At 42.2% G+C, this 8,946-nt stretch overlaps 1 pseudogene; it reads left to right on the top strand.

Moving 5' to 3' along the window:
* The first annotated feature begins 903 nt into the window (after positions 1–903).
* LOC147092687 (uncharacterized) lies at positions 904–1,850 on the top strand (annotated as a pseudogene).
* The last annotated feature ends 7,096 nt before the right edge of the window (positions 1,851–8,946 follow it).

Here is an 8,946-nt window from a genome sequence, read left to right as displayed (position 1 = left end):
GAAAAAGTGCAGAGTTTCGACCTACATCGAATGTTTGTAGCTCAGCTGAATGTATTATTTGAATTCATATCTTTCCGGCAATTGTTTATAAATTATATTGAATACAGCTGACATCAGATGCCGCTCCCGAGATCCCCCTCGCCAATTATACCGATGAGATTATATGTAAAATTCCATCGATTTCTCCCTGGGTTTGCTGTAATAACTCAGCAAATTGGCTCGGTGCATCACATGGTCCCAGCCTGGGATGGTTTCAGCGATCCACACTGCAATGAAATCTGTGTTTGGATGTATGTATGGGAATCCGCTTCTTTATTGACTGTGAAAATTAATAAGTTATAGAACCATTCAAGGTTGCCCTTTAATCTGCAACTGTACCGCCCCTGCAAGGTACTGCGGCTTGGCCTGGGCCGCAGGGTTAATGTGTGATTGGAGACTCAATGGATTTCAAATGTAAGGATTCGACATGAATCATTAACTTGGTTTCCCTCTCCACAGATAATGCTAGTACTGCTGAGTATTTCCATCATTTTCTGCTTTTAAGCATGAATATAGTGTCAGTGTCGATATCGATGGAGGTTCAGTCGGGAGAGATGGATCATGGTCGGCTGATCAGATTTCGCCCTTTTCCCACTGTCGCCCAAAGTCAAAAATCCCCTCTATTCAGCCATCAGTGCCTGGCTCTCGGTGGCGTTTGGGTCGTTTTCCGTTACCGTTGCCGATGCTGAATATGAGTGACATTCCCAGCACCAACCTCCACCCACCGGCTTGACACAGTCTGTGTGCTGGAATGACGACGCATTCTCACTCCCTCAATATTAATGATTACTTTCGTTTGAAAAATATATTGTCAATGCTCGTCTATATTATAAAGTGTGCATAAGTAGGAACACAGTAGTTCATCTGCCCACAATACGTTGTAAGATCTACCCGACTGTCCCCATTATTTACTCTTGTCCCTCTTTCATACAGCGAACGTATTGACATTGTTGATTCTCTCTAGAGGAAAATGCGGCCTTTCAAAATGTATCTCCGCCTACATGGTGGCCATGGCAACAGCAGATCTACTGGTCATGATCCTCAATGTAATCGTATATCATATTTTGAGTAAACACTTCCCATATTCATTCCTGTCCTACACTGCCGTTTGAAAATTCGTGGTGTACATGTGCTGTACCAACCTGGATATGTCGGTGGTTTACCGTCTTCTTCACATTTGACCGATTTATAGCTATATGTTGTCAGAAGTTTAAAACAAAGTATTGCACAGTGAGAACTGCGGCCACGGTTATAACAACGGTCTCTGTCGTGGTATTTTTACAGAACATCCCCTACTTATTTGCCTTTGAAGACAAAAAGATAATCAACAATGTTCCCTGGGGTTTGTACCCCAATATGGCCTTTGTTTCATCGCCTACTTCCGCTTATGAAATATTATAAACCCATGGCTTCCTTTTCTTTTGATATTGTTTAATTGTTTGACAGTCAGACGTATTTTAGTGGCCAGTAGAGCCCGCAGGGGACTCCGGGGTCACAGCAGTGAGAATCAGAGCGATCCAGAGATGGAGAGCCGAAGGAAATCCATCATTTTACTTTTCCTTGTATCGGGCAGCTTTATACTGCTGTGGCTGACACCTGCCATGAATTCTGTAGTTAATAACCTGGCCATGCATCACCAACCCGATTATACATCTCCTGCATCCATCGCCGTTAAAACCGGATATATGCTCATGTATTTGAGTTCCTGTACAAACACGTGTATTTATGCAGCTGCACAAACTAAATTCAGGGAACAGCTGAAGAAGATGGTGAAATCTCCTTGGACATTTATAATGATATTGGTTAAATAAATGTAACATTAAACTAAAGCTTCCTATAACTAGAGTAAAATTACAGCCCGTGTTCCATTTTAGAATGGCCGTCTTACTGTTAGGACAAAAGCCGATTGTTGCTGTGAAAATGAACAGGCATCAGAAAACCTTTCTTCCTTTTTATGCCGTGTGTTTTGTGTCTGCTGCTTTCCCTGGATCAGCCGTGGCTCAGCTGGGAGCCACCTCGTGAGAAGCTTGTGGCTTCAAGTCCCACTCCAGAGACTCAATAATCTACCATAATCTAGGCTGATACTCCAGTGCAGGGCTGAGGGAGTGCTGCACTGTCAGAGGTGCCCTCTATCCAATGGGACATTAAACCCAGACTCCGTCTGCCTTCTCAGGTGGATGTAAAGGATCGGTTGCACTATTGCGAAGAAGAGCAGGCAGTTATCCCGGGTGCCCCAGGCAATATGTATCACTCAATTAGCATCATTAAATACAAATGTTCTGGTCATTATTACATTGCTGTTTGTGGGAGCTTGCTGTGCGCAAACTGCCTGCCGAGTTCCCTACATAAGAACAGTGATTAAACCTCAAACAGTTCTTCCTTTGTTCTAAAGTGCCGGTGGTCGTGACAGGATCTATATAAATACAAATCTTTCCTGTCCTTTCTTTAACCCCAGGTGAATATAATCATTTCCCGCTAACCTGAATATCCTAAAGTCTGCTAACGTGATACTGTGTTAGTTTGTCTTTCTATTGCAGCAGTGTTAACCTTTAACCTTTTCCTGTTAAGCAGGGAAGTGCAATTCTGTTTAAAGTACCGCTGAGCTGTTGGGCCAGGGCAGATCCTGCAGCAATGGTCAGTTTCATGACGAAGTAATAAACGATTTAATTAAACTCATGACATTGCATACAGCTTCAGCAATTTCAGGGAACTTTAATCATTCGTTAACAGTTTGGGAAGAGAGTTAGTTCTACAAAGGAAGACATTTGACATCCACCATCATTTTTATTTAGTACAATAGATACAGGAACAGACAGTCTCACTGTTAAAGCTTTCACTTGGTACAATTGCAATTATATGGACCAAGAGTGAAACTATCGATCAGATAAATCAATGAAATTATCTTTATGTGGAGTTGTATTTTAACTTTGATATAATTGTGTAACGCAGAATTGTGAGGATTGTCGAGTAAAGGGAGTGAGAAAACTGAATAAAAACTAAATGTTTGAATGAGTATTCGGTTTGGTAAAGGCCTAAGATACTGAGCTCAGGGCTGTGACATATTTAGGTCTCCACACCAACCATCATCAGGTGTGGTTCACATTTCCACCATTTAATTGTGTGTGTAAGGACTATTGCATGTATTAGGTGCTTAATAAACCTATGGCACCTCACGCCAAATTTCAAGAACCTTATTGAAAAGCTTATGCCGTCAATAGCCTTTGTAATTTAATTGTGAATGGGCTTCAGTCATTAACTGTGATTAAGAGCCCACTTTACCCGTCACTCTTTAACGTTCCCCTTGACTCAGACGTTCTCCAAAACCACAATCCTCTTGGTTGCCGGGCCCCGTGGAGCCGGGCTCTGCCAATTCGGCTGGCATCCAGCTTCTGGAGAAAGTGGTGATCAGTTGCGGGCGGTTTTGTGTAAGAGCCACATTCTCATTTAACTGGATGCGGACAACCAGTAGTATTTAAGGCCCGAGTCAGGCAGCCGGCACAGGCTTAAGTTACATCGGACAGCGATGTTCTGCACCCAGCTACAATCCTGAGAGGGTGGCCTGCGATCAACCACATCATCCAAACTCAAAAGTTAAAATAGAAAGCAAAGGCATTAATAATTAACCGTTACATTACCGGGTCACAGTCAATCTGATGTGGTTGTGATTCCCCGTCCCCTGTTTCTAATTAACCAGTTGTTGTACTCCCTTGTGTTTCTCTATTTCTAATTATACAGTTACTGTGTTTCCCTGACAGTCCCGTCTCCTGTATTTCTACATAAACAGTTTCTGTCTACCCAGCCCCCCACTTTTAAATAAACAGTTACTGTGTTACCCCATGTCTCCTTTTATTCTATATCTAACTAGACAGTTAGTTTATTCCCCTGAATTTCCTTGTGCTCTGTTGCTAATTGAACAGTTGCTGTCTTCCCCTGTCCCCTACTTTTAAATGATGTGCTATTGTGACCCGCCGTCCCTATTTCTAACATCAGTTGCCATATTCCACTGACCTCTTTCTAATTTAACCATTCCTGTGTTCGCATATATTCCCTTTATTCTATTTCTAATTAACGGTTCATTTATTGCACTTAATTTTCCGGTTCTCCATTTCTAATTAAACATTTACAGTGTTCCCCAAATTCCTCTTTATTCTAATTCTAATTTTGCTGCCGGTGTTCCACTGAACTCCCCTGTCCTCTAGTTATAAATATAAAGATTAGGAAGGAAGCCTGTTCTATAGATAGACAGTCGCTCACTGAAATCATGTTTACACAGATTAGTTTTGAATTGGCCCGTTCAATCTCAGGCCGTGTCCTCTGGTGCTACTCTTCCGGACATGGTGAAACAGCTCGTCATGGTTCAGTTTATCGAGTGGATTAAGAAAAGTGTCTCGCACAGATTCCGGTCCCGGATATTCCTGTAACCTTTGATGTTTGTAATAGGATTGTTTATACGAAAAATATAATTAAAGTGCTGGTGCTGGGGTCAACTACAATTCAACAGTTTCAGTGGATAACGTTATATTTTAATTCAGAATCTAACAGCCTATGTCTTCGGCCACTGTATATCATCCAAAACCGACTTGTGCTGTTAATAAAATTTCACTATGAAATCTCACTTACTAACTCTCTACTTCACTACAAAGTCGCCAAAAAAATGAACGCTGTGGGTGGCCTGCAGGATCCCATTGGATTTAATGAGGTCCGAACCGCAAGTAAAGTCCGCACCTACCTGGTGCGTCCCTCCCTTCGAAGACTCGCGCTCCTGGTCTGGAGGCGGATGCCTGAGCAAAGGCCCACATATCCCAGGGGCGCATGCGGTTTGTAACCGGCCCTGAGATCATGTGGGGCGCTCCAAACAATCAAAAAGGGGGAGTCCCATTATGCTTATTGGGATTCCATTTATATACGGAATTCCCCATAAGTATAATAGGAATCCCAACACTTTCACAACACTCAAATAAAAATGAATCAACACATGTCTAGAATAAATTAATATACAATTTAATTAAACATTTAAAATAAAACTATTGTTTTGCAAAATAAACTTAAACATTTTTCAAGGGGCCAAAAATAACATTAACGAACTTTAATGGTTGTTATATGGTTAAATGATTTTAAAATATTTTGCTTTTTATTTAAACTCTTCTCCAGGTAAAAGACTGCCTTACACTGCTTTTGCCAGTAAATGTTTCACGGCCATTCATTGGGCAGCAGTAACTCTGCGCCAGCTAAAACTTGACAGTTCGCAAGTTTCGGGATTTCGAGCAGGCGCATCACATGCGGAAACCCAGAAATTTGGAGGCACTTCCAACGACGTCCATGGTCATAAGCCACGGAAAATCCTCGCCAATGTTTGTTGAGTAACGTGCTCATTGCCCAGTCAAAAAGGGTAAAGGAATGAGGACACGTATCTCAAGCGGGCTGGAATAGAAAGTGGAGCAAGTTATGCTTGAGTTGTTTCGAGCTTTGGTTAGATCCCACCTGGTGTGCTTCATTCGGTGTATTGCACTGCACCCCAGGAAGGATATCTTGGCTTTGCAGCGGCTGCAGCGAAAAGATCAACTTAAATAATCAAAACCAACAGAAGCAAGAACGGGGGATGAACGCGAACTCTGCGGATTACAAGAACGATGGCTTTCCATTTGATCACTGCAACGACTCCACGCTTTATCAGTGACTCTGGACACCACACTCCATATGTCACACTCCCGATGCCACACTCCAGATGTCCAACACTTTTCAATGTTATTATATGACCGCACGGTGCTGGGGTTCTGACTGCTAGTCGGGACTTTACTACCTTCCTTTGAAAGGCATTAATGCTATTCGCCTCAACATACTCTGTGTGCTTGCGAGTTCCACATTCTAAATACTCTCATTGTAAAGAAGTTAATTCTGAATACATTTTGGATTTATTAGTGACTATCTATATTTATTACCCCTATTTTCGGATAACCCCACAGACAGAAACATGTTCCCTACGTTTATAATTCATAATTTTTGAACCTCTATTAGGTCACACCTCAGCCTTCCCTTTTCGATAGAAAATAGTCCCAGTCGTACCAGAAATTTAAAACCTCTCACTCCAATAGGTTTTCCCTCGTGTTGGTTCTCTCACCACTTGCCGCAAGCCCAGTTTGTTTGCACATTCTCCAATGCCTCAATATCCATTTTTTGTAAGATGGAGACCAATCTTTGCACAGTGCGCCAAGTGTGGCCTAACAAAGTTTTTATAGAAGTTAAATGTAACTTTTCTTTCGGTGTATATGTATCCTGATTCCTAATACCAAAATACAGCACTTCACATTCTTATAATGAAATGAGTTGGTCATTTACACTCACATTCTGCAAGTTTGTTACCATTTTATTGTATGTTGTCGCAATCTTCCTCAGAATCATAGAATGATAGAATGCTTACAGAAGTGGAGATGAGGTAGAAGATCAGCCATGATCTAATTGAATGGCAGAGCAGGCTCGAAAGGCCAAATGGCCTACTCGTGCACCTATTTCTTATGTTCTTATGGAAGAAGGCCATTCGGGCCATGGAGCCCCTGCCTGCTCTCTGCAAGTGCACTTCAGCTAGTCCCATTCCCCGCCCTTTCTCCGTAGCCCTGCAATTTTAATCCTGCAGATGCTTATCCAACTCCATTTTGAGGGCTGTGATTGAGTTTGCTTCCACCACCATTTCAGGCATTGCATTCCAGATCCTAAACAGTCGCTGAGTATTTTTTTTTCCTCATGTCGCCTTTAGTTCTTCTGCCAATCACCTTGATTCTGTGTCCTCTTTTTCTCGACCCTTATGCCAACGGGAACAGTTTCTCTCTACTCTGTCCTGACCCCTCATGATTTTGAACATCTCCATCAAAATTCCTCTCAATCATCTCTGCGCTAAGGAGAACAACCCCAGTTTCTCCAGTCTATCCATGTAAATGAAGTTCCTCCTCCTTGGAATAATTCTCGTAAATCTTTTCTCACCCTCTCTAAGGCCTTCACAGCCTTCCTAAAGTGCGGTGCCCAGAATTGGACATTATACACCCAGTTGAGCCGAACCAGTGTTTTATACACGTTCATCAAAATTTCCACGGTTTTGTGCCCTATACCGCTATTTATGAAGCTAAGGATCCTGTAAGCTTTGTTTAACTGCTTTCTTAACATGCCTCTCAGTATTAACTATACCCTCCAATTTGGTGTTCGACGCAAATTTTGATATTGTACTTCAGATTGTCGAGTCAACACAATCTGTGTAAATGGTGAACAGCAGTGGTCCCAGCAACGATTCTTCTGGGACATCACTTTCCACCTGCTGCCAGTTTGAGTAAATACCTATTTTCTGTTCTGTAGACAGTTTGCTTGCCATCTGCTGCTTGCCCCTGTCTCCACGTGGTCTAACCTCAGTTTCGTGTCTACTCTGCAGCAACTTATCAAAGGCCTATTGAAGGTTCAGTGGATTGAGACAGTTCCATGCAGTGGAAAGTCAATCGACTGGGTCATATAAATGGATTTGTGAATGTCAATGTACTAGAACCTGTCAATGGATGGAAAGTAAATGGACTGGGATATATAAATGATTGGAAATATCGATGGACCGGGTCATATAAATGAATGAGGATAGTAAAGGATTGTAAACATCAATGTTTACAGGAACAGCAACAGATTACGTTAGCATGTTACTTATATTTTTGACACAGTAATCCAGAAGCATGACAGCTCAAATCCTACAGATGTCAATTTGCTGAATTTCAATTCAGTTAGTTAAATAAATCAGGAAAAACCACTGTGATTAATGTGGACCATGAAACTATTGAATTGTCATATCAACCTAACTGGTTCACTAATGTCATTCTGTGAAGGAAACAAGTTGTATTTACTCGGTTGGCCTGTATTTTAAATTCGTTCCTGGAATGTGGGCTTCGCTGGCAAGACCAGTATTTATTGCTTATCCCTAGTTGTCCCTCAGACCTTGGTGGGAAGCCATCTTCTTGAACGGCTGCAGTCCATGTGGTGATGATACACGCTCAGTGCTGTTAGGGAGGGAGCTCCAGTATTTTGATTCAGCGACACGGAGGTATCAGTGATATATTTCCAAGTCAGGATGGTGTGTGACTTGTAGGGGAAATTAGAGATGGTGATATTCCCTTGCGGTTGCTGCCCTTGTCCTTCTAGGTGGTAGATAATACTGGGATCATCACCAGCAATGTTAGTATTGGGATCACCACCAGCAATGTTAGTATCGTGATCACCACCAGCAATGTCAGTATTGGGGTCACCTCCAGCAATGTTAGTGTTGGGGTCACCACCAGCAATGTTAGTACTGGGATCACCACCATCAATGTCAGTATTGGGATCCCACCAGCAATGTTAGTATTGGGATCAACACCAGTAATGTTAGTATTGGGGTCACAACCAGCAAAGTTAGTATTGGGATCACCACCGGCAATGTTAGTATTAGGATCACCACCGGCAATGTTAGTATTAGGATCACCACCGGCAATGTTAGTATTAGGATCACCACTGGCAATGTTAATATTGGGATCATCACCAGCATTTTTACTATTGCGATCACCACCAGAAATGTCATTATTGGGATCACCACCAGCAATATTAGTATTGGAATCACCACCAGCAATGTTAGTATTGGGATAACCACAAGCAATGTTAGTATTGGGATCACCACCAGCAATGTTAGTATTGGGAGCACCACCAGCAATGTTAGTATTAGGATCACCACCAGCAATGTTAGTATTGGGATCACCACCAGCAATGTTAGTATTGGGATCACCACCAGCAATGTTAGTATTGGGATCACCACCAGCAATGATAGTATTCGGATCACCACCGGCAATGTTAGTATTAGGATCACCACCGGCAATGTTAGTATTAGGATCACCACTGGCAATGTTAATATTG

Source organism: Somniosus microcephalus, unplaced genomic scaffold (assembly GCF_052327205.1).
Source record: "Somniosus microcephalus isolate GS21.2 unplaced genomic scaffold, FLI_Smic_1.0 unresolved_chr2, whole genome shotgun sequence".
Taxonomy (NCBI): domain Eukaryota; kingdom Metazoa; phylum Chordata; class Chondrichthyes; order Squaliformes; family Somniosidae; genus Somniosus; species Somniosus microcephalus.
The sequence above is the reverse complement of the archived record's forward strand: the minus strand, read 5'-3'. Positions and strand labels throughout refer to the sequence as shown.